Source organism: Labeo rohita, chromosome 18 (assembly GCF_022985175.1).
Source record: "Labeo rohita strain BAU-BD-2019 chromosome 18, IGBB_LRoh.1.0, whole genome shotgun sequence".
Classification (NCBI taxonomy): Eukaryota; Metazoa; Chordata; class Actinopteri; order Cypriniformes; family Cyprinidae; genus Labeo; species Labeo rohita.
This window is the reverse complement of record NC_066886.1, coordinates 3,516,346-3,542,394: the sequence shown is the minus strand read 5'-3', so window position 1 is coordinate 3,542,394 and position 26,049 is coordinate 3,516,346. Positions and strand designations below refer to the sequence as shown.

Below are 26,049 nucleotides of genomic sequence, written 5' to 3'. Positions count from 1 at the left end.
TCATCCATGCCAAAATACAGTCAAGACCACTTTGAAAAATCATCCTTGTCAATGTTATGTCTAAAATAAAATAAAATAAAATAAATAAAATAAAATAAAATAAAATAAAATAAAAAAATTAAATTAAATTAAATTAAATTAAATTAAATTAAATTAAATTAAATTAAATTAAATTAAATTAAAAACTAAAATAAAAAAATCATGTGAGGAAAATAGCAATATAATTATTTATATGACAATTTATATGACAGTGAGACGAAATCACTGAAGTTTATTATCCATTCAAAAGCCTTTTTTTTTACCGCCATAAAAACAACATGCACTGCTGTTACACTTAATACAAAATTGTACATTTCAGGCTGTGGTTCACATGTTTTCATTTTTGCTATTAAATATTTACTGATTTTAATACATTAAACATGAGAAGAACTTTTATATTGCAATAGTTCAAGATGAACATTTACTGAAGTAACTTAGGTTTATTTTATTATACATCCACCATTTTAAAAAAAAAAAAAAAAAAAAACACTCTAGAGTACATCAAATATGATCATAAGGCTTTTAGAGAACATTTTCTTGTTCATCTCTCAGCCATTATTATACTGCACTGCTTGAAACTAAAGAGCTTTTATCATAAAACTAAGCATTCGTATCATCTTGCTAACACATATTATTGGGAGATACAGAGTGATAATGGATGTTATAATGTTATAATACTCATTGATTTACATTGCAATCAGAATTTCATCACCTCTTCGTCATATAAATATCAGCAAAAGCACCAAAATGCATTTTTGTTCATCTTGGGCCTCTAAATAAAATTGAGCTGTATTTCCAAACATTCTCACTATGTGAGCCATAAAAGCATGATGATCAAATATGATACTCAACAAAAAACACATGCATTTTTTTTAAGATATTGTCTAAAGTGGAACTTTTGGATTTTTTTATGTCTCAGGGTAAATACCTGCTTTCGAATAACACCGAACGAAGTCTAGCACCTCCACATTTGCTCAAATTCAGCAAGCATTATCTCTTAACTCTGCCGAACGCAGAAGTACCACTAATTATATGGTATAAATGTCACATTGTAAATGCGGAGAGAGAAGGCATGTGGTAATGGAACCTGGTTTTGAAGAAGAATGAAAGAAGTCATTAGCGGATAATGATTTTAATTACACTCTCTTTGTCAGCGACGGCATGCGCGAGGCAGCGCTTGACAAGAGGTTCCCCCTCCGCATAATTACAGTGTGATTGACATGCTAAATAAACAGGGTCTGAATGACACTGACGGCACGCAGTTGCCAAGAGCAACAGGTTGATCGAGGAACTGGAAAATACATGTTTGTGATTAGAGGCTAGCGGTGCGCAAGAGGCTCCGCTTTTATTAGACTCGGGCTAAGGTATCATTTTAGTATGTGGATTCAGGTATTAAAACAGCCTGTGACAAACAAAGGCTACATGTCTGTACTTACAGACGTATAATGGACGTGAAATATTTCCTGCCCAGAGGAAAATGTCATTGCTCAGAGACTGCTCTCTCGAAGACTTCATGAAATTCACAGTGTAGCATTTATAGATTTTCTCCTAAAGTTATTTAGGACATGGGCCAAATGTGGGCCATGCAGCTCAGATCATTTATTCTTGGAGAACTGAATGAGAAATGTCTGAGTTCCTTCTCATCAGATCTATAACAAATTTAAGAGATGTTATTGAGATCTCTTCTGATACTTGAGAGAGGATGCACAGAATCTTTTACTCTGAAGAAAATATGATAGCAAAAATCTTTGTTCACAAAAGTCTCCATTTAGTCATCATTCTAATACACCGATTTTGTGCTCAAATACTAAAATGTGACCCAGGAACACAAAACCAGTCAAAAGGGTCAATTTTTCAAAATAGAGATCTATACATAATCTGAAAGCTTAAAAAATAAGCTTTCAATTGATGTATGGTTTGTTAGGACAGGACAATATTTGATCGAGAGGTGCAAAAAAATCTAAATATTGAGAAAATCGCCTTTAAAGTTGTCCAAATGAAGTTCTTAACAATGCATATTACTAATCAGAAATTAAGTTTTGATATATTTACAGTGGTAAACGTACAAAATATCTTCATGGAACATGATCTTTAATTAATATCCTAATGATTTTTGGCATAAAAAGAAAAATTAATTATTTTGACCCATATAATGTAATGTATACCTGTACTACTTGAGACTGGTTTTGTGGTCCACGGTCACAAATGTATTATTGGCACCCTTTTATTAATAGTATTTTGTTGAAAATAGTTTTTGCTGCTTATTATTTTTGTGGAAACCATGATATTTTTTTCAGAATTCAGAAAATATATAAATTTATAAATTTTTTAGATTTTTTTTTTTTTTTAAATTTTATTTATAATAACTAAGTAAATAGATCAAAATAATAATAAATAAAAAACAATAATTATAATAAATTATTATTATTATTATTATTATTTTTTTTATTATTATTTTTTAAATGGTAGTGCATCATGGTTTTCTACAAAATATTAATCAGCAAAAAACATATATTTGCATAATAACATGAATATTTGAAAAGTTTATTTGCAATAACAGATAACTCAATTTTTTTAATGTTCACAAATCATGTTTTTTTTTATTATGTTAGCCTTTTTTATTGTGTTTTATTGTTTTAGCTGTATTTGTTTTTGTTACTTTTACTTAAAATTACTCAACTGCAGTTTGATTGAGATTAATTGGAATGCACAATGAAAAAACATGATTTGAGAGTTATCTGTTTTTGCAAATAAACTCTTCATATGTTTATGATAATAATCAGAAATGTTTCTTTCGCAGCAAATCAGCATATTAGAATAATTTCTGAAGGATCATGTGACACTGAAGACTGGCGTAATGATGCTGAAAATTCAGCTTTGCATCACAAGAATAAATTACATTTTAAAATATATTATAATAGAAGTTAAATATTTAAAATTGCTAAATATTTCACAATATTACTCCCAGTGTTTTTACCAAATAAATGCAGCCTTTCAAACATAAAAAAAAAAAAAAATAAAACTTTTCACTGGTTTAAAAAAAAAAAAAAGAGAGAGAGTAGGAAAGAGAGATGATATGACCTCCAGGTCTTCTTTTCTCTCTTCTCTCATCTTTTCATGCACATTTTCATGCATTATGTGAAATTTAACAGGTTAGTTAAGGCAACCTGTTAGTTCACAGAGCAGACAGATTTCTGGAAGTTTATGTAACATCAGGCTACATTTCAGCGTGATGACAAACACATCTGCTGATGGGAGCCACCGGGGACGCCGGACCAGACACTGGCTCCGTCCCTTCTGTTCATAAAAGCCCACCGTCACTGCAAACTGAATTAGACACACGTGGCCTGAAAAGAGCTACATCTAAATGATGGATTACAAACAACTGTGATGGATTCTAAATCCACTGGCTATGAGAAATAAATGGATTTAATCTGGTTTTATGATGTGAAATCTTGAAAACATTTTGACAGATTACAGAAGGAAATATACTTTTCAAACATTTCAAAAAAGCATTTATTTAAATGTATTTTAAAATGGAAAGGCCTTTTCAGTAAAGATCAAATGAACTTTTTCGCCACTCATTATCACTTACAAGATTCTAATTTTCAATATTCAATTAAATCATGGTTTTAAGTGAAGGAATTACGTATCTTTCTTGGAATCCATTTTTTTCAGTTCTATATATAATCTGTTTGGAGAGCATCTCACTTATCATTAACAATTTACTGACACTGAAAGGGTCTTCTTATAGCACAAGTAACTTAAAGCAAAGGTTCAGTAAATTAGTAAGTAGACTTACACCTCATTATTCTAAGAAAAGTAATTCTTTCCCTGGGTTAATAGTCTTTTGTTTACATAACAAATACAGAGAAATGGAGCACAGTTGGGTTTCAGAGGTAATATTCCATTCATTTTCTCTAAAGAGAAAAAAGGTTTTTAAAAATAACTGAACCTTTCAAGGTAGACCTGCATAAGCTCTGAAATTGCTAAGCAATGGTATGTGCTTCAGCAGAAGCCAAAAGTCACTGATTTGACTTCATATTTAAAAATAAACACCAAATAATACAAATGTTTGTAGGCAAACTTCACTACCAATTGATATTCCAAAAAAATCTAACAATTAGAGAAATTGGCATAGAAATTAATGCCCAATTTGCATTGCAAATGATGTCAGTTTGTAAGATTGAATGTTAAAAATTAATAAACGAAAACACACACACAATATATATATATATATATATATATATATATATATATATATATATATATATATATATAGTGATAGTATATATAAATGTATATATATATATAAATGGGCCAAAAATAAATATTTAACTCAGGATTGAAAAGTACAAAATTATTAAATGAATTATTAAATGATTGACAATCAAGTTCATTTTTTTTGTGTGTTTTCTAACAAAATATTTTATTTAAAAAAAAAATCATGTCAACTATTAAGCAGTTTTTATTTTTTTTAATGGGTAAAATGGGCCAAAATTTAGATTTAATTCAGGATTGAAAAGTACAAAATTAGTAAATAAATTATTAAATGTTTAGTTTTAAAATTTGAGTTCAATTTTTGTTTTTATTTTGTCTTATAATAAAATATTTTATTTAAACCCATTGTTTTTTTTTTTGTTTGTTTGTATTTTTGTTTGTTTGTTTGTTTGTTTTATCATATTTACCTTTTTTGGCCAATTCAAAACCACATCAATCTTAATAGCTAGTATTACTATTAAATTACTATTAATTTTTAATTTTGTTAATTTAAATTTTATTAACAAGGGCTGGAAAAAACAGCAGAGGTTTTTTTTTTTGTTTTCGTTTGTCTGTTTTACAGGTAAAATGGCCCAAAAAAATAACTTAACTCAGGACTGAAAAGTAAAAAATTATTAAATTAATTATTAGATGTGTAGTTTTGAAAATCCATTTTTTGTTTGTTTGTTTTTATTGTCTCTTATAACACAATATTTTATTTGAACCATTTTTTAAAATCATATTTATCTTTTTTTTTTTTTTTTTGGCCAATTCAAAACAACATACATCTTAATAGCTACTATTAATTTTGTTTACATTTTATTAACAATGGCTGGAAATTTTTTTTTTTTTTTTTAAAAAAAGAAAATTTACGCTTTTTTTTTTACTCTTTTTTTTAACAGGTGAAACAGACCAAAAAATAGATTTAACTCAGGACTGAAAAGTACAAAATTATTAAATGAATTATTAAATGTTTAATTTTGAAAATCAAGTTGTTTTTTTTGTTTTGTTTTTTTATCTCTTATAACAAAATATTATAATAATAATATTTTTTAAATATTATTTTTAATTTGGAATCCTGATAAATAATAGTGAAAAAACACTTAAAATCTGATATTCCATTATTACCCCTTAGCAGATTTCCACTCAGAATATACATACAAAGTTTCATAATGTATTGTTAAATTATTGCAGTTTATAAAGAACTTTAAATGCACCATCTTGCACTTGTTTGCTCCTATCTTACATGTTTTTGTTTCATATCAAAGTTTAAAAGTTTCTAAGAGCTGGTTGGTTTGACTCAAGGCTCAAAACTCCCTATAGAGAAAAATCCCAATGGAGAAAATAAATGGGAAAAACACTACAGTAACCAAGGCCACTGAAAAAGTGGGTGCTCACTGTTGGGCTTTGCTTGGGTGAGTTTCAAGAGAGATAGAATACACTTCTAACAATAGAAGCTGCTGTCTAAATGGCCGTCTTTTTTGAAAACAAATTTATAATGCAACAATAATGCATTAAAAGACGCTTTTAACCTATATTAACAGTAAGCAGCGGGAAATGTTGTTGGTCAAATGCAATCAAGTCTATTTGTGTAATTATAGAGGAGCAAAAAGAGTGTTTTTTACTGATGTTAGGCTTTGGAATTAACCGCTGGGAGAGCGATCCGGCGCTATTTTGTCTGGCTGGAAAGTGCATGACACCCGACTGACTTGACATGGAGAGGCTTCTCTTAATGGATTTCCTGATGAGCTGTTTTTGCTAGAATTAAAATGCAAGATCTGACACTTTTGAGGCCTCACGTCCTTCCCGGAATGAGTGTGAATGCTAATTCACTCAGCATTCCCTCCAGTACAGGTGTACATAAAGGTGACCGCTTTGATTTTAGCACCTAATTAGATTAAGCCAACTGCGATTTGTGACATGCCGTCTCGATTTGGTAGGGAATGAACTTCGCATCAACAAAAAGTGTAAGCGCAAAGCTGAACTTGTGCGGTGCTGTATGCATTCATGATTTTTCCTTTCTGACAGGTAAATGACAAATGTTTCTCATTTCCGATAGCAGGCTGACCCACTTTTTATTTTAACTGCGAAACGTAGTGGAAAAAAATAAGGCCGTATCGCATCAACTTGAAGCAAATCTGTCATTTCCATCTCTATTATGCCCTAAAGCACCACATACAAAAATAATTTGTTTTACAATGTCAAATAAATCTTTTTCTATCTATGTGTCCTGTAGTATATATATATGAATCATTGCATCTACATATTGTGGTAGGATTCACTAACAAATCTTCTGCCAGTCTGTTATTCTTTAGAGTGTTTGTGCACAAAATGATGTAATTCCAAACACATGTGATGTTATTTTCTTCAGTGGAACACAAAAAGAGGTTCAAGGTTCCTTGTGCAGCGCTTTTCCATGCAACAACATTATATATATATATATATATATATATATATATATATGTGTGTGTGTGTGTTTGTGTGAATAAATAAATAAATGAAACTATTTGTACTGCAGTAAATTATAAAAAAATATGAAATTAAATAATAAACATAAAATAAACAATAAAAACTAATAACAAAAGGCAAGTTAGTTACAGAACTCTGCAGCTTTCTATATTATAAAATTATTTCTACAAGAAAATAAGAAAAACCTAATCAATATTTCATGTCCATTTATTTATTTGTTCATCCATCAAGCTCCAAAAAATACAAAAGCACCATAAAATGTAATTTTCTGCTCCACAGAACAAAGCGTATGCAAAGAAAAGCAAAGCAAAATAGCATATAGGTTTGGAAAAGCATTATATATAACTCAGCAGCGACGCATTAGTTTTATATATATATAAAAAAAAAAGCATGCCACTACATGCCGTCTGCTGCCTCATGGGCCCGTGACTCTGCCTCTGCGATGACCTTTACGAGGGGCTTTTATGCCTTGAAGTCCAGAGCGCCTCTTTCACAGATAGGCAGTCAAGACGCCCTGAGTGAAATGACCCTTGAGTCAGACACGTATTAAACCCCAGAGTTCTCAGCCATCAGCCAAAACCACTCGAGTATCCGGCAAATACAGTCGCACATATTCCATCAGATCCTTCATAAACTGTGAGAGCACATCTGTCACTTACAGGCTGCGGTATCTGAATCACTGTTTCTGTAAGAGCCGCAGATTACAGGATAGACTTTGGGATCACAAAAAGGCAATTTTCACAGGAAACAAAGATTATCTTATGCATCAGTTCACAAATTGAACCCTTCCACAGTAAAAATCACCGGATTGGAAAGAGTCAGTGAGTCGCTTATTGGATTTCTCATTTAAAGGCCACAACTTTTTCATTACGTGAAGAGTTGGACTCCATTTTGGAAGAAATTTGCAGTTTTTATTGCACTTTATGCATTTGTTTTGTTTCCTGGATCATAAAAAATAAACAAAAAAAGAGTCACACAATGAAACTTCTTTTGTAGCCTATATAAGCTTGCTTTTTATTTATTTTTTAAATTAAACTTTTACTAACATTGTCTTTCCATATTTATATTTATGATAGAATTTTTAAATGACTTTTTTTGTCTGTTTATTTTGCTTTGTAAAGCACCGAATAGTATAAAATATGCATGAAAAAAATATATGCTTATTTTGTATTTTTAAAAAAAATGCATTTCAAGTTTTTATTGCACTTAATAAATGGGTTTTCTTTCCTTCGACCATAAAAAAGTGAACAAAAATCACAAAAACTTCTTTTGTATGTTATGCTTGCTTTTTTTTCACTAACATATTGTCTTTTCTTATTTATATCTATGATAGAATTTTAAATGACTCAAGTTTTTTTTTTTTTTGGTCTGTTGATTTTGCTTTGTAAAGCACTAATATGCATGAAAAATAGATGCTTATTTTGTAAAAGAATTTGCTTTTCTTTTCAGCTTTTCTTTCAACATCATAAAAAAAGTAAATAAAAACTTATTTTTTAATTTATTCTTAATTAAATTAATTAAACTTTCACTAACATCTCTCCTTATTAATATTTATGGATTATTTTTTTTTAAATTGTTAATGTTTTTCCCTTGGTCTTTTATTTTGCTTTGTTAAGCACTTGAACTGTATTAAATATGCATGAAAAATGCTTTATTAAACTTCCTTGTGTTTGAGTTATAATTTTGCACTAAATTAAAATAGGTCATCTTTAAGATTTTGGACTTGTTAACATTTACCAAAGACAAAAATTTAGACTCATTCTTCAGGAAAATATTTACAGTACAATGGAAGCCTTACAAATATTTGTACAAATATTCATTTGCATGAAAAATGTACATGTAAAACCAAGAAGAAAGGTATCTGCTAGCACTGGCTGGTCCACAACCTCTTAAAGAGATAGAATCACTTTCCAACCCTGTCTGAGCAAAGTTATATCCAATCTCTCTCTCTCTCTCTCTCTCTCTCTCTCTCTCTCTCAAAAAAAAAAAAAAAAAAAAAAACAAAACAGTTAATTTAGCTTGGAGTCAGCACAAAAAAAACAATGGTCTTTAGAAATTACTTTGGTATCACACAACCAGAAGTTGTAAAAGGAAAATTTCGCTTCACAGCTCAAGTAAAAACATTTATTGTTTTCACTGAACAATATATGTCAGTGTTAATCCAAAAAAACTTGCCTTGTAGACTTTCATTATAAGTGCAATACTGTACGACTGAAGGACAAATCTGTGGTAAACAACATCATGACTCAAGCGTAGGATTGAAACAGCCCAGAATCCTTGAGGACACGGTGAGTTTGGCGTTCTGTGGATGTTTACCTCAATGAAAAGAGCAGGCTACTTCACTGCCAAATTGTGACCCTGTCATGAACTGCCACAAACTTTTACATCTCGTCCTATTCAATTAGCACAGCTCTGCCTGAAGAGACGTCTTTGAGAAATGTTCTTCAGTTCTCAAGTGGCACTGCTGTGATCTTAAATTAAAAACCTATTCACTCGCCTCACAGACGTGGATTCAGTTATAACTCCAGGCATTAGTTCTACTTGTTCGCTCCTGCTTTACCCATTATGCTGAAAACGTTCGAATTTACAGCCATTTATTTGCGTCTGTCGAGGGCCTGACGTTGCAGTTTCTTTCATCCGAAATTTGCCTATCAACCCCAATAACAACTAATTATAGGCCATTGTGCATTCTCAATCTGACCAATTTACATTTACCTGCCTTTGCACACATCTCTTATTTGTGTTTTTCCATCTGAACGTGTCTGTAATTAGTTAACACTGCTTCAGGTAATTACACAGAACAGAAAACACTCTGAATCAGCCTTTTGCATTCCTTGCATTTTATCTGTCTTTACGGAAAACCTCTGAGGTGAGTAAAGAGGACGGAGGGATGAAAAAACATCAGAGGTGGATGGGTGGATGTATGAATGGGTGGATGGATGAAAAACTTCAAGGATGGATGGAAAGATAGTTGAATGAAAACGTCAGAGGTGGATTGGTGGATGAATGGATGGAAAACCTTAAAGATGGATGGATGGACAGATGGGTGGACGGATGGATAGGAAGAAGCATGGGCGAATGGGTGGTTGGAAACCTCTGAGGTGGATGGGTGGGCGAATGGATGGGCAGACGGATGGACAGACAACCTCAGAGGTGAATGGATGGATATATAAATGGTGGATGGGTAGATGAATGGGTGGATGGATGGATGGATGTATAAATGAAAACCTTTAAAGGTAGATGGATAGACAGATGGGCAGACGGACAGACGGATGGATGGAAAGAAACCTCAAACATGGATGGGTGGATGTATGAGTGGATGTATGATAGATGGATGAAAACCTTTAAAGGATGGGTGGGTGGGCGGCTAGATGGATGTTTGAATGGGTGGATGGATGGATGAAAAACCTCAAGTATGGATGGATGGATGAAAACCTCAAAGGTGGATGGATGGGTGGGCAAATGGATGGGCGGACAGGCGGATGGATGGACGGATGGACAACCTCAGAGGTCGATGGGTGGATGTATGAATAGGTGGATGGATGTATAAATGGGTGAATGAAAATTAATGAAAACCTCAAAGATAGATGGATGAGTGGAAAACCTTAAAGATGGATGGGTAGATAGATGAACGGACGGATGGATGGAAACCTCAAAGGTGGATGGGTGGATGTATTAATGGGTGGATGGATGAAAAACCTCGAGGATGGATGGGCTGATGGATGGATAGGTTGGTGGATGGATAAATGGGTGAGCAGATGGATGGATGGACAGGCAGGTGGATGAATGGATGGATGGATAGAAACCTCAAAGGTGGATTGGTGGATGTATGAATGTGTGGATGAACCTCAAGGATGGATGGATGAAAACCTCAAAGGTGGATGGATGGATGGACAGAAGGATGGAAAACCTTAAAGATAGGTAAATGGATGAGCACATTTATGGGCAGATAGACGGATGGATGTATGGATGAAAACCTCAAGGATAAACTCGGACATGGATGGAGGATAATAACTTCGGAGGTGGATAGATGGATGGGCGGAAGGATGAATGGAAAACCTCAGAGGAAGAGGTAGTTTTTAACATATTTTTAAATTTAAATTAAATTTTTTCATACTCAAATATAAATGTACTTATATTATCCTTAAAATGTATAAATGTAAAAACAATTAAACAATTAAATGTGTTAATATATGAATAATTATTGATATATATATAAATATACGCAAATGTAAATACACACAGAGTTAGAAATGCCTGTGCACTCTCTTCCTTCTCATATAATGGAAAAATTTCAACTTAAATCAATATTTTATATCCATTTATTTATTTATTTGCTAAGTAGTCGTGTAATCAGCTTCATGTCTGGTTCTGATCGCTCTGTCTGGGTTTATTCTGCAATAATGACTGGCTGACGGCACCTTATCCCTTATGTATATCTAGCAAAGCACAATGAATTATTTAAGTCACTTGTTTGCTTTTGTAGTCTCAGCGTATTAGCGTTTGGAAAAAGCAAGAGGATTTGTTGAGAATACAGGATGCCTGCTCACCCAGCCGGGGAGAAGGGGCGTCAGAGCTTTCCGCACATGGCAGGAAGAGAGCGCAAGCAAAGTGGGCCAGTGATAGGCTCCTGCCATGTTTAATAAATGACTTGGCAAAGTCTTCGATGGGCCGTGCCATCCAAAAGGCGAGCTTGGCGGTGGTATCGCTATGAAATTGCAGAGAGCGACGGGCCAACCCGCGGCTCACCCTCTGCTGCAGAGACATGTGAACGGAGTGAGGCCGAGCTTTAGCTCCACTCTAACAGCGAATGAACTCACAGAGTGCACTTAACCTTGTTATAAAAGCATTTCACCATAAGAGTAATAGAGTAAGATATGGGTTTATGTTCACTCTACCTTGAGTGATAGCAAATGCGACACAGAAAAGCAAAACTTCAGAAACAGAGCTCTTTAAGTGTTTATCTTGAATGACTAGAAGTCTCATCAGAGCTCATGATACTGAAAGCAGGAATCGTCTTTCAGTTCCCACAATCCCACACCTGAGAGCTGCATTTGACATTGTGGATTATATGGAAACTGTTTAATCACCTTGAGAACAAGATCTCCTTCTAGAGCACTTTAGCACTTATAGACACCAGAGAGTACTGTCCTACTTTTGATGTGTATGTTTCTTAATAGCACAATACTGTTATAATATATCAACATACAACCATAATGAACTAATACCTCATACAAACAGTTTGCCTGCCTATCTATCTATCTACCTATCTATCTATCTTAAAAAGCTAGAATAGGCAGTTACAGCGCTACTAGTGTCAGCTAGCGGTACTACAGAAATAAAACATATTTTCAAACGTTTTTGCGTCGTGCCTCCGTCAAATATCATGAACACAGCTTTAACAGCTCTATAAAAGTGAAGGCAACAGATAAAAGCAAGCTACTTACAATAAAAAAGTCCAACATATTGGTAACACTTTTAACAAGTTTGTCGCACCGACTGAAATCCAAACATTGCGTCAAAACATTCTTGTAAAAACGAACAATGTAGACTATAGACTATGTTTTGCCCTGAGGTCTGCCTCTGCGTATTTTTTGGCAAGGTTCTTCCCATTTTGGCTAACATTTCCGTAACAGAATCTGAATTTGTTTTTGCTCACCGGCTAAACATTCTCTGGCTCAGCTTGCTAGAGTAGCCCCGCCCTAAACTCTCGCTATTGGCTGGCTGCACAGAGGTATGCAAATACGTTAGTTGACAGGCAGGTAGAACAGTGTATCATTGCATTCGGACCGACATTCTGTCCTAAACCGTCCGTACAAGATATATTTTTATATTTTTAAATTTAGACCACTTTATTTATTTAATTATTAATTGTTATCGGGATTTGAAGAGGCTTTCAACCAGTATAACAAAAAATCTTTCAAGTAAACAGTTTAAGTCCCTATATATGTGGCCCTGGTCTTAAGTATCATGGGTATATTTGTAGAAATAGACAAAAATACATTGTATGGGTCAAAATGTTCTATTTTCTATTAATGATTTAAAAATCACTAGGATATTACCTAAAGATCATGTTCCATTAAGATATTTTGTGGCCTTCTTACAATAAATATATCAAAACTTAATTTTTGATTAGTAATATGCATTGCTAAGAACTTAATTTGGACAACTTTAAAGGCCAACTTTTTTTGCACCCTCAGATTCCAGATTTTCAAATAGTTGTATCTCAGCCATTATTGTCCTATCCAACCTTATTTATTCTAGGTTTCAGATGATGTATAAATCTCAGTTTCAAAAAATGGACCCTTATTACTGGTTTTGTGGTCCAGGGTCACATATTATGTTAATGCTAAGCATGAATGTTATTTCATTGCATATAGCCATACTATATTAACACATTAATTTGTTAAATTATATGCAATTCTAATAAATGTTTTCACATTTACCCTATATTTAACACGTCACTACACTTATTTCATTGAGTATCTTGATTCAGTGGATCTGAAAATTTTTTAAATTTCATTATCTATCCATTCATCCATCCATCTATACATCTTTTATTTATTTAGCATACACTAAGATACAAGGCTGTGCTATAATATACCTATCTATCTATCTATCTATCTATCTGCAGACTCAATGTCAGTAAATGAAAAACCAGTCACTTCAAACAACATGAAACAGGATGCGATGAATTAAGGCAGGATCTGTTTGTTCGACCAACGGCAGTGTAAAATGATACATTTCACCTTCAACTTTCATGATGTGCCTTATTTCCGAATTAATCAGGAAACTCAGCAGTGAAACAACGCAGGGCGCGACTCGATTGGATCCTGAAAAGTTAGACTATCATATTACTATTCCACAGCTGCATGGTCTTGGATATGTCAGCAGGAAAGAAAAGTAATTTCAGAGCCCAAACGTACTACATTTTGATGAAATATGATCAAAACAAACATATTTTTCTTTAGAATAATGCACACTGATGAAGCGCGCCCAATACGGCCTGGGACGTTTATATATATGCACACACAAGAAAGTATTTTCATGCATAAAAATCAATTTCACGTTGTCTTGAAAGAAATCAGGAATTTGCAAACTTTATGACGCTGTCTATTTTTCTAACATGTTCATTTGTATTTTTCTCCAGATTTATTGAAGATTGCATCATGTGCTCATGTTTGTAAAGCCTCATGCAAATAAAAATGAAGATGGGGATTTTTATTCCATCACTCACGGAGAATGTGGCAAGGCTTCTGGTCTTTAATGCACTGAGAGTAACTCGGCTCCATGTACCGGAAAGATTATTCATGCGTAACAATTCAATTTATCAGAAGGGGGGCGAAATAGATTGAGGGACGTTTTGTTATCCTCTCACTCGGGCCATCAGGTGAGGAGGGGAACAGGACCTGGTCATCTCCCTAGAAATCAATCAGTGTAAGCGAGTACAGATCCTTCTACCCGCTCTGCCTCACGGGCCGTCTGAACAAATCAATTTCCCCTCATTCATTCCTGTGGCCTCCTCCCGGGGCATCTGCCTGTCAGAAAATCTGCATCTTTCACCTGACAGATTACCATTGAGAAAAAAGATGTGAGGAAATGAGGAAAAAACTCAAGCTCTCGGTTAGAAACTCTGTGTTGCCAGGGAAACCATGAGGGGGAAAAAAAAGATCCTAAAGACTCTCTTGATTGACATGCCTTTCAAAAATAAAATCGAGTTTTAAAGTTTTAAATAGCATGAAATCCAAACTGGAGTTATATCTGATGATTTGGATGACATCTACATTAACATACATGCTAAGTGTACTTAATAAAAATAACAATAAGGCAATTTGAGATACATGATTCTTACCAGGGTATGCAGCAAATGATGGCCACGTAAAACCATAGTGCATGCTAAAATATTAATCTACTGAACTGCATATTTGTAAATCGCGTGTGTGTGTGTGTGGGTGTGTGTTCATCTTTCCAGCTAGGCAAGTGTTTCTCAGCAGGACGCTGAAATCAGCGGCGAGAGAAAGAGAAATAAGCAGTGGGTATTCATTACTGCCGGACTGAGTCCTCAGCGACTGATCGATCTGCTAAATGAGAAAGTTCAGAAGTGAACTCTAAAAGACTTTCAGGGTGAACGATCGGATTCTTACAAGTTTTACAGCTAGAAAGAGAAAGAGAGTACACTGTTACACAACAAATGTGTGTACGTACATACACTGCCATTCAAAAGTTTGAGGTCAGTAAGAAGTTAAAGCGTAAAGAAAAAAACACTTTTATTCAGAAAAGTTGCATTAATTTAATTAAAAAAGACTTGTTACAAAAAAATCTAGTCCGAATAAAATAAAACAAAACAAAACAAATCAAAACAAAACAAAACAAAACAAAACAAAACAAAACAAAACAAAATAAAAAAATAAAATAAAATAAAATAAAATAAAATAAAATAAATTTAAATTAAATAAGAAGCAGCACAACTGTTTTCAACATGGATAAAAATATGAAATGTTTCTTGAGCAGCAAATATTAGAGCAGCATATTAAAATGATTTCTGAAGGATCATGTGACACTAAAAACTGGAGTAATGATGCTAAAAATTCAGCTTTGTTCACAGGAATAACTTAAATTTTAAAATATATTCGAAAAGAAAAGAGTTTTTTAAATTAATAATAAAATTTACTAATATGTATACTGATTTTACTGTATTTTTTTATTTTTTTTTTTATCAAATAATGCAGCCTTGGTGAGTATAAGAGACTTCTTTTTAAAACATTAAACACCCTAAACTTTAATGTAGATAGAGGCAAAATTAATAACCTTTAATAACCAATAAATCATAATAAAATATTTAAGTTAAGATGTCCACATCAAAAGAAATTTACAAACGTGATTTTATGTCCATAGAAAGCACATTCAATGTAAGTAAAGTGTCTGCTTTTAAGGTTTCAAATAAGACTTAGGAGAATAAAATGTCAAAATTTTGGTTGAAATAATGTAACATTGTAATTCAGCGTAACACAATATTTATGTAAAAATTCAAACAACATGCTTGTTCTGACCTGTACATATTAAAATATATATACCTTTTTTTTTTATTGTGTTTTAAATGAGTTTTAAATGAGTAAAAAAATCATACTGACAAATGTGCTAAATGCAGAAATTTCACTAATTTGTATTTCGGGTTAAAAATAATTTGTCTTTTATAGGGCTGTCAAATGATTAATCATGATTAATCGCATACAAAATAAAAGTTTGAGTTTGCCTAATTTATGTGTGTGTACTGTGTGTAATTATTATGTATATATAAATACAAACACATTCATGTATATATTTAAGAAATATTTACAAGTATATGTATTTATTATAATTTTTATATAATTTATATTATCTATAAATAAAAATATTTTGTACATAAAAACATATTTCTCTTAAATATACACATTAGTTTGTGTGTATTTATATAAACATAATAATTCCACACAGTACACACACATATATTAGACAAACTCAAACTTTTATTTTGTATGCGATTAATCGCGATTAATCGTTTGACAGCCCTAGTCTTTTAATATGTCATAAATTGATTTTTGTTGTAAGTATGCCTGACAAGATTGTTACACTGAATGACATTTTAGTGTCTTCTGTAAATTAGGGAAAAATGTATGATATTTATTTTTTGCTCAGAAAAAAACAAAACAAAAATGGAATTAAATTAAACAGAAAACTTTTAAATATTTTTTTGGAACAACAACAACAAATTAAAGCTTACTGTTTTTATGCTCAAAGCCTTTTTTTTTTTATTTAGTAGCAAGGTCTAACAAGGAAACCAGCTAACAAGTGTTTGGTTTAGACTAAAAACGTAACTTTAAAATGGTTTTTTAAAATTTTTTTAAATCAAATTAATAAATAAAATAAATAAAATAATAAATAATAATAAAAAAAAATGTTAGAAATTAAATTAAAAAAAAGTCCAATGCACTTTTTCTAGTGCAAAATGTTAAAAAGTATTTATTCATTTAATATAATAAAGGTCTATCTATCGTCTTTACAGGCAGAACTTCAGCACCACTAGTATTAAGTTTACATGCAGTTTTGCCCTATAATCGGCCTTCAATATGTAATTGCTGTTTCTCCGATTAACATTTTAACACCAGCGTGATCAATACTTGCAGCTTGAGTTCGTCCTCTGTCTGACCCCAGTGAATTCACTTTACAAGTAGGCCATGAAAACGAGCTCCAATTATTACAGTAAACACCTGAAAGACCTTGAATTCGCCATATGCTTCAAAAAAAGACACAGAGCAAGACTTCCAGGCATGTATTCCCATGAAAAATAACAACAGACCTTCAGTCCGCAGAACACATGCCTTCTGATAGGGTGCGTTCATCAATATGTCGAGTAATTGCTCGAGTGACCTTTACTGATAAGAAACTGTGGCTCCCCAAATCTCTATCGCTCTCTGTCAGAATCTCTTTTAGTATTCCTTCGCCTCTATACATTCAATTTATCTCTGTCATTTTCTCAGTCTCCCTCTGGCTTCTCTTCCAATCACATACAAAACAAAGCAGGACTTGAGCAGATAGTCGAGGCCTGACTATAAGAACTCTAGATAGCGACTTCACTGTGACTTTAAACAACAACGCTGGGCTGGAAAGTACATGATAAACACAAAGGCAAACATGCACGATGTAAATACACAAGAGTAAACACTGCAACAAGATCACCTGACAACAAGATGCACCTAAAGACGTCAGGGAAAGGGCATTAGTTAGTGGATAGGATGTGACGCACACAATGCATTCAGACTTGACTTCTTACCTCCATATAGTGGACAAGAGGGAAGCATTTTTCATTGAATCCAATGAATAAAATCCATGAAATGAGATCTCACAAGACAAGGTGATACTCCAAAATAAATTTCAAAATAAAAGACATGAACCTGACACTTCAAAACCTTTACACTTAAAAACCTAATACAGTGATACAGTGCACTATTTTGATTTTATTTTATTTTCTGTGTGTGGTAAACATTTTATATAGTTTATAATTCAGGCCGATAATGCCAATGATTAAAAAAAAAAAAAAAAAAAAAAAAAAAAAAAAAACGTAGAATAAAATAGATTAAAAAATAGAATGACAATTTATAGTGCACTACTTATTATTTTTTATTTATTAATTAAATTATTTGTTTGTTTTTATTTATTAATTAAGTTGTTTTGCTTTTCTATATTATTACATGTAAAGTTGTAAGTAAAAACATGTATATTTTAGGGCTGTCAAACGATTAATCGTGATTAATCGCATACTAAATAAAGGTTTGAGTTTGCCTAATATATGTGTGTGCAATTATTATGTATATATAAATACACACAAATTAATATATATATTTTTAGAAATATATAAAAAATATGTTATTTATGTGCAAAATATTTGTATTTATATAAAATATAAATTATATAAAAATTATAATAAATATATTTACTTCTAAATATTTCTTAAACATATACATAATAATTACACACAGTACACACACATATATTAGGCAAACTCAAACTTTTATTTTGTATGCGATTAATCGCAATTCATCATTTGACGGCCCTAGTATATTTCTTTAGTACATTAAAAAATATGAAAACAATCAGTCCAAATCAAACCGATTCCAATTATAAAAATAATAAAATAATTATAATTATAAAAAAATATAAAAATAGCAATTGAATCAACAAAAGTATATGATCTCTAGTGTATAAGTGTGTGTGTGCATGTTACAGAGAGTTTACAGTGTGTTCTTGTGCAGTCCAGAGAAGGTGTCTTCACTCTTCAGTAGATGACAAGATGAGATTGCTCACTGTGTCCTCTCGATAGTCCATCAGGCTCAGTCCTGATTGAGTCCGGGCCCCTCGGGCCCCTCGTGCCACCAGAACCCTGATTACACACGTTCTGCTTCTAGGCTCTCATTCTTCTTTCAGACTCCTGGATCCTGATGATGCTGTTAAGATTTTAACAAGCATCTCACGACCGTGAACAAATACAACGACATAAAAGGAGGGTTTATCGAGCCTCGTTATTCATTGTTTTTTTTTTTTTTTCCCTGCTTACTGTGTCCATGGTCGTTTCTGGTTGTGGAATTAAAGATGGTGACTTGTCAAAATTAGTGTTTTTTTTTCTGTGTCTATCTCTCTTTTAGGCAGGTGAGAAAGGTTAAACTTTTAACTAATAGATATTACCATACTTTCCCCAGTTGATTAATCAGTACATTAAGACAATTGTTTTGCATTGCGAGTTTGAAATGTCATGTTTAAATATGCAAATGAGGCATTATCTGGTTAAAATGTGTCCTAATTTGCATGCATTTCCAGAACAGAAAGAAAAAAGGACAAAGGACAAAGGCAGGTTTAAAATTATTTTTACATTTCGTTGACATATTAAAGTTTTTTACAAAGAGGATTTTGAATAGTTCTATTTAATATTATTTAAGAAATCATACTATCAATTGCCAGAAAACCAATCAATCATATTTTAAGGAATAAAATGTTTTGGATGGAGATTTCTGCCTTAGTGCATGAGATCAAGTGTAATAAAAGACATTTTCTTTCCACTATTCTGAAAGAAGAAATGATATAGAAGCCAAATAGCCCAAAATCTCAAAATTGACCACTACCTGAAAAATAATGGTTCTAGTCTTGCCTTAAATGATAAAACATTAGGCTATTGGGGAGCTTTTTATCTTTTGCTTCAGTAAAGCGGAAAGATTTATTCAATAAAGAATTACTCCTCGCTGATAAACCATGTTTCAAAGTGTTTTAAATGGTTTTATTTCATCAAAGTATGATCCAATTTGCATTAACAGATAATAAAAGGCTGTGTAATATTTGGTATTGCCAAAGACTTTAAAGATGGTGCAGTCATATTATTTATGAATAGGAGAAAGTGCAACACGCATTATACAGTCCCACCTTCTTGCTACAGAAATGTCTGTTTGAAGTGTCCAAACAGGTGAAAAGACTGTGATTCGATGCCCAGTTTTGTTATGATAAAGGCACGTCAAAATCTTGCGTTTTCAAAATTTACACCTGTTTACACGTTCATACTGTGCGTTTTGTCCGACTCAAAACGCATGTATTCAATGCCCAGTTTTCAGTTTTGTGTTCACAGTTGTTGTCATATTTAATGGGTGATTTCAAATATGAAATATAACCGGAAGCTTGGTGAACAGCTATGGATATTTTTTTGTTTCCTCTTACAAAGAGACAGCAGCTGTACTTGCATGACTGAAATAGACGCGATACTCACAAGGGTTGCCATATTGAAGACAGTGACGATTTTTACACTAAGTTGATCTATCCTTTTAATTTACCTCTGGTCATAGAGTTTTTTATGTGGATGCTGAAGCTTTTTAGGTCTGGTAGATCTGTGATTTCTAACACAGTTTGTTTGCTGGCTTCCATGGCTGCAGTACGCTGTATTTTCTGCCAACTGGCAACCCGTGGAGTCAAACTACTAGTGGGCGGAGTCACAGACTAAAACAAAAACAGACATTCCAACATCAAAGACACATTTCAAAGTAAAATAACTGCCATTGCTTTTTGGATAAAATGAGAACTTTCATAAATATCTGCAAACATTTTGTATTTTTATGGTTCAGTACAGTCAAAAATTAAATGAAATGACTTAAAGGAGAAGTCCACTTCCAGAACAAAAATTGACAGATAATGTACTCATCCCTTGTCATCCAAGATGTTCATGTCTTTCTTCATAAAAAAATTATGTTTTTTTGTTTTTCAAACGATCCCAAATGTGGTTGTAAACGATTCCAGCCGAGAAAGAAGGGTCTTATCTAGTGTAACGATCAGTTATTTAAAAAAAAAAAAAATAATAATAATACAATTTATATACTTCTTAATGTCAAACGCTCGTCTCGTTTTGCTCTGCCTGAACTGTTTTTTTTTTTTTTTCCAGTTAATGACAGTTAGGGTATGTCTAAAAAAAAATCCCAGCTCATGTTCTCCCTCAACTTTAAAGTCGTCTTATATCGCTGTTTTACCTTTTTTCTTAAGGGTGTTTGATCTTCTTTGTATGTTCACTTTGCAAAGACGGGGTCAGTACTTCTGCAGTGATGTAGGATGATTTTGAAATTATTTTTGAAGTTGAGGGAGACAATACGAGTGGATTTTTTCAACATACCCTAACTGTCTTGAGCCAGAATACACAGAGTTCAGGGAGAGCAAGACAAGATGAGTGTTTGAGAATAAAAAGTATTTAAATTGCTTTTTTTTAATGAAAATAACCGATCGTTTCACTAGATAAGACCCTTCTTCTTTGGCTGGGATCGTTTACAACCGCATTTGTGATCGTTTGAAGCCACATTTAAACTGCATTTTGGAAGTTCAAAATCGGGGCACCATATCAGTCCATTATATGGAGAAAAATGCTGAAATGTTTAACTCAAAAAACAAAATTTCTTTACGCTGAAGAAAAAAAGACATGAACATCTTGGATGACAAGGGATGAGTACATTATCTGTCAATTTTTGTTCTGGAAGTGGACTTCTCCTTTAAGTTCCAGTCCATTTTAAGCCAGCAATATAATAATTTTTTAAACAACAGTTGACTTAAATAAAATAACCTAGCAAAAATATTTAACCCAACCAGCTGGGTCAAAATAACACAGCATGTGTTCTGTCCAATATTCACCCAGGGTTGCAAATAACCCAAGTTGGGTTGTTTTTTTAGAGTGCAGTAAGTTACATTTATTGAATTATTTATTTTGTCAATGCTAATGACTTTTTTTATTGCATCTATAATGCTCAAGGGTGAAATCAAGTTGCATTTCTCACGATCGATCATTGCTGTCATTTCCGAGTACTCAGGTGTTCCTCTTTTGGTTCTTCCGCAGCCCATTGTTCAGCTAAAGTCCTATTGTAATGTTGTTTGTGAACACACTGCACGTCTTTATGGGCCGTTGGCTGGCGGTGTCAGACTCAGTGTCTCTGTGGTCAGGTGAGGAGAGCTGATTCAGCATCCGTCCGCCTGCAGACTCCTGACTGTCAGCACTCAGCTCGTCCCCGGCCTGCTGAGAGCCTCACTCACATCCTCACACATCAAACCTCGCTCGCTCTCTCTCTCTCTCTCTCTCTCTCTCTGGAGTCTAATCAATCCTGTACCATCTCTCTGCTTGAATCAGAGCAGCTCAGTCTGAGAGGATGTGCTCATGTCTGGGAGGAACAGGAAGAGAGAATACATTTTAGTCTCTCTCAAGTGTACTTCATTTACTCTGCCTTATTGGCATGACAAAACGGCACATTTGTTTAGCCAGTGCAGTGCATGAGCCGTGAAAGCACAGTAGTGCAGACAGTAATGTGAACAAATGAAAAGTAATTCGTAGATTTGGTCTAGAAAACGTGGTGTTTGGCCAACTAAAAAAGCGCCAGCATAATATTGGAGTTGATTTGCAGCATCGCTGAGGTATTTTAGGCCTATAGCATAGATTAAAACTCACGATTTTATGCCAAAAGTATATCCAAAAGCCTATAATTTCTAAACAATAACTCAGAACTTCATGAAATCAGATAAGGAAATGCGACATATGATTCTAAACAGGGATACAAACAGTAATAAGGTGAAAAAATTATATATTTCAGTCATCCCTAATTTATGTGGTTACAAGCTTGTTAAAAAACATGTATGCACAGACACATAAAATAAAATATTACATGTTTAAAATATGTGATTATTATTAAGTGCATAAAATAGCAAATGGCATATACTGATTTTTTTTTTTTTATTATATGTATATATTATATATTATATTATTATTAGTATATATATTATATGTATGTATATTAGGGGGCTCAGGTCTGACCTTCAACAGGAGTCTTTAACCTACATTAAAATACAGGACTTTATAGTCTGGCAGACAAAATAAAATAAGACAAAACAAAACAAAAAAAAAAAAAAAATAAATAAATAAATAAAAAAAATAATAAAAAATAAATTTTATACAAAAAATACAATAAAATACAATAAAGTAAAATAAAATATAATAAAAAAGACAGTAAAATGAAAAAGAAAATTCAATAAAAATTCAACACAATACAATACAATAAAATACAAATATAAATAATATAAAAATAAATTAAACATGAAAAAAAAGGAACAGGGCCTTCAACAGAAGTCTTTAACCTACATTAAAATATAGGACTTTATAGTCTGGCAGACAAAATAAAATAAAATAAAACAAAACAAAATAAAATAATAATAATAATAATAATAATAATAATAATTAAAAAACACATTAAAAAAATAAAAATTCATACAAAAAAAATATAATAAAATACAATAAAGTCAAATAAAATATAATAAAGGCAATAAAATAAAAAAGAACAAATTCTATAAAAATACAACACAATACAATTCAATAAAATACATTATATATATATATATATATATATATATATATATTTTTTTTTTAACAAGATTCATGAACGTTATTAAAAAAAGAAAAGCCAAAAGGTATAGTCTTTGTGTCTCTCTCCACTCAAAGAGCTGTATCAGCATTACTGTTGATGGTATGATAGTGTTGATGACATGACTTTATTGGCATCTCTCTTTCTCGCTCTCCATCTTTGGCTTTTAGACTGCCGGCTAAATTAATTGCATTAATGCACTGGTCAGGCTGTATGCAGTGCTGAGTCTGAGACACAGGTACCAATCTCACTAGAATCAATTTCCAGCTGTCATGCAGCCAGCTGTAGAGAGCAGATGGGCCCTGATGCAAGTCCCTCCAACTTCCTGTTCACCAGGCTTTGTGCACAAATCTAAATACCCGCATGGACGTCTGCTGCCCCAATCTGTGCCCACAGAAGACAGGTGGGCAGAGACACAGGCCTGGCTAACATAAAGAAACAACAACAAGAGGGAAAAAAAATAAAATAAAATAAGTGACAAGAGGAAGCTTTCTTTATTTATTTCGTATTGTGCTGCACCTGTGTAATGCAATGTGGAATATGCATAAAGCATCTCAAGTAAAGCAGTGATGTCGTCCATATGTCCAAATGAGTTATTTAAAGCTTTTCTTAACGCCTTAGGAAACAAAAGCAACGGCAGTTTCCGTGTCCTGCTGGTGCATTATGGAGCGTGCATCTGTTTTGTCAGTTATATTGGTGTCACATCTTATTTCCTCCTCCTGTGAGCCGGACTCATGCTGAGAGTGATGTTCAGTTCCAGGTTTAAGTCATGTACTGTAGTAAAAAAAAGACCTTTTAATATGTGTACGCTAACTCATAACTGCATTGACGGATGTGCTGTCTACTAACCTGAACAAGCTACAAAATTGATGCTGTTTTGCTTAATTAGCTGTGTATTCTGTTTTTTTCAATTATTATTTATTTATTTCTGCAAGTAAACCATCAATTAAATAAAACAATAAAATATAAAAGACCTCTTAATATGTGTACGATAATTCATAACTTCATTGACAGATGTACTGCCTACTAACCTGAACAAGCTGCAAAATGAATGCTGCAAAATTAATAATTTTGCTTATTAATTAGCTGTGAATTCAGATTTTTTAAAAATATTTTATTTATCTTATTTATTAAGTAAATAAGAAATTAAAAATAAAATTTCTGCATTTTTGCAAGTAAATGAGGAATTACAATAAATAAAATAAAATAAAATAAAATAAATTGAAACAAAATAAAAAATAAAAATCAATCAAAAAAACCTGTCAATTGCTATTTTGCTTAAAAATTAGCTGTGTATTCAGATTTTTTTAAAAAAATATTTCATATATTTTTTGCAAGTAAATAAGGAATTAAAATGAATTAAAATAAATTAAATAAAAAATTAAAATAATAATAAAAAAATCTATCAGTAAAAACCTGTCAGTTACTATTTTACTTAAGAATTAGCTGTGTATTCAGATATACATATATATATATATATATATATATATAGATATAGATATTCCAAGTAACATACAAATAAATAAATTAATTAAATACTTTTTGAAAAATATACAAAATTTATACAAATATTTGTTATACAAACTCTTTTTAAAAATGTATACAAATATTTTATATTTTATTATAATACATTGGTTAATGGAGCACTCTTTGCAAAAAATATGTCATTTTTTCCACATATACATTTTATAATAATACGTACTATTATTCACAAGTTTAGGGTTTTAGATGTTTTTGAAAGATGATTCTTTTGCTCACCAATGATGCATTTATTTGGAAAAAAACAGTAAAAACAGTAGTAATTGTGACATTTTAAGGAATTTGAATATATTTTGATTAATACATTTATATATTTTGATAATATCTAAATGTAATTTATTTCTGTGATGCAAAGCTAAATTTTTAGCATCATTACTTCAGTCCTCAGTGTCACATGATCCTTCAGAAATCATTCTAATATGTTGTTTAAAATAAAACATTTGAAATATAAATCTTTTGTAACATTACAAATGCATAATGCATCCTTGCTGAATAAGATCAATTAAAAATAAAAAAATAAAAATCCTACTAACCCCAAAGTTGAACAAGAGTTAATATAAGATTTTGTCATGAGGATTATTTTAAGGTTTCAAATGGATTTTCCATACATATTTTTCCCATACATATTTGACTCTTCCTTTTCTTTCCTTATTTATTGTAACGTCCTTGTATGTACAAGCTGAAAAAGTAATAACCAATCTGTTCTCCAGGCCCTCGCTGTTAAAGGTTAAAAGTCTTTACATACCTACATCTTAGCTGGTGCTCTCCGGTTATGACTTGTGTTCTGTAAATTATTCAAATCAGGTGTTGAGTGCTAAATACTTAAGAGGCCAGTCGGGCAATTAAGATTAATAATAGAGCAGGTAAATGAAATCAGAACAAGAGTAGTGCATTTGGATAGTGTGTAGTTATATTCCGTAGCAGATTTGAAAAGCAGTTTCATGAATTTGTAATGTCAGCCGGATGATATTTACTGGAAATGTCAGTCTAGCCAAGTGCTGTTTTCAAAAGAGTTCATGCTACAGAAGCTAATTTGACACATTAGCAGTGTTTCTGAGTGGGTGGAAGCTCTCTGACGGGACCCGGGAATTAAAAACGCAAGTCTTTGATAGTAGGACTGACCATGCGTTCAGAGTTAGTCGCAAAAGATCAAATGACCAAATTGGGTTCAGACTGCACAGTTTATAAAGCTCAACAGAGAGCGCTCACTTTTTCTGCAGCATTACAGTACAAAAAAAATGTATAAGGCAGAAAAGGGTCAGATTGCACAGCTCTCAATCAAGCG

General features: G+C 32.3%; 1 long non-coding RNA gene across 1 annotated transcript in view; it reads right to left on the bottom strand.

Annotated features, from left to right (window-relative positions):
* Window positions 1-17,659, bottom strand: part of LOC127180645 (uncharacterized) — a 120,289-nt gene extending 102,630 nt beyond the window's left edge. Inside the window, exon 1 of the long non-coding RNA XR_007829678.1 lies at window positions 17,579-17,659. This is a non-coding gene — a long non-coding RNA (uncharacterized LOC127180645). The remainder of the gene's footprint in view (window positions 1-17,578) is intronic.
* Between the last annotated feature and the right edge of the window lie 8,390 nt (window positions 17,660-26,049).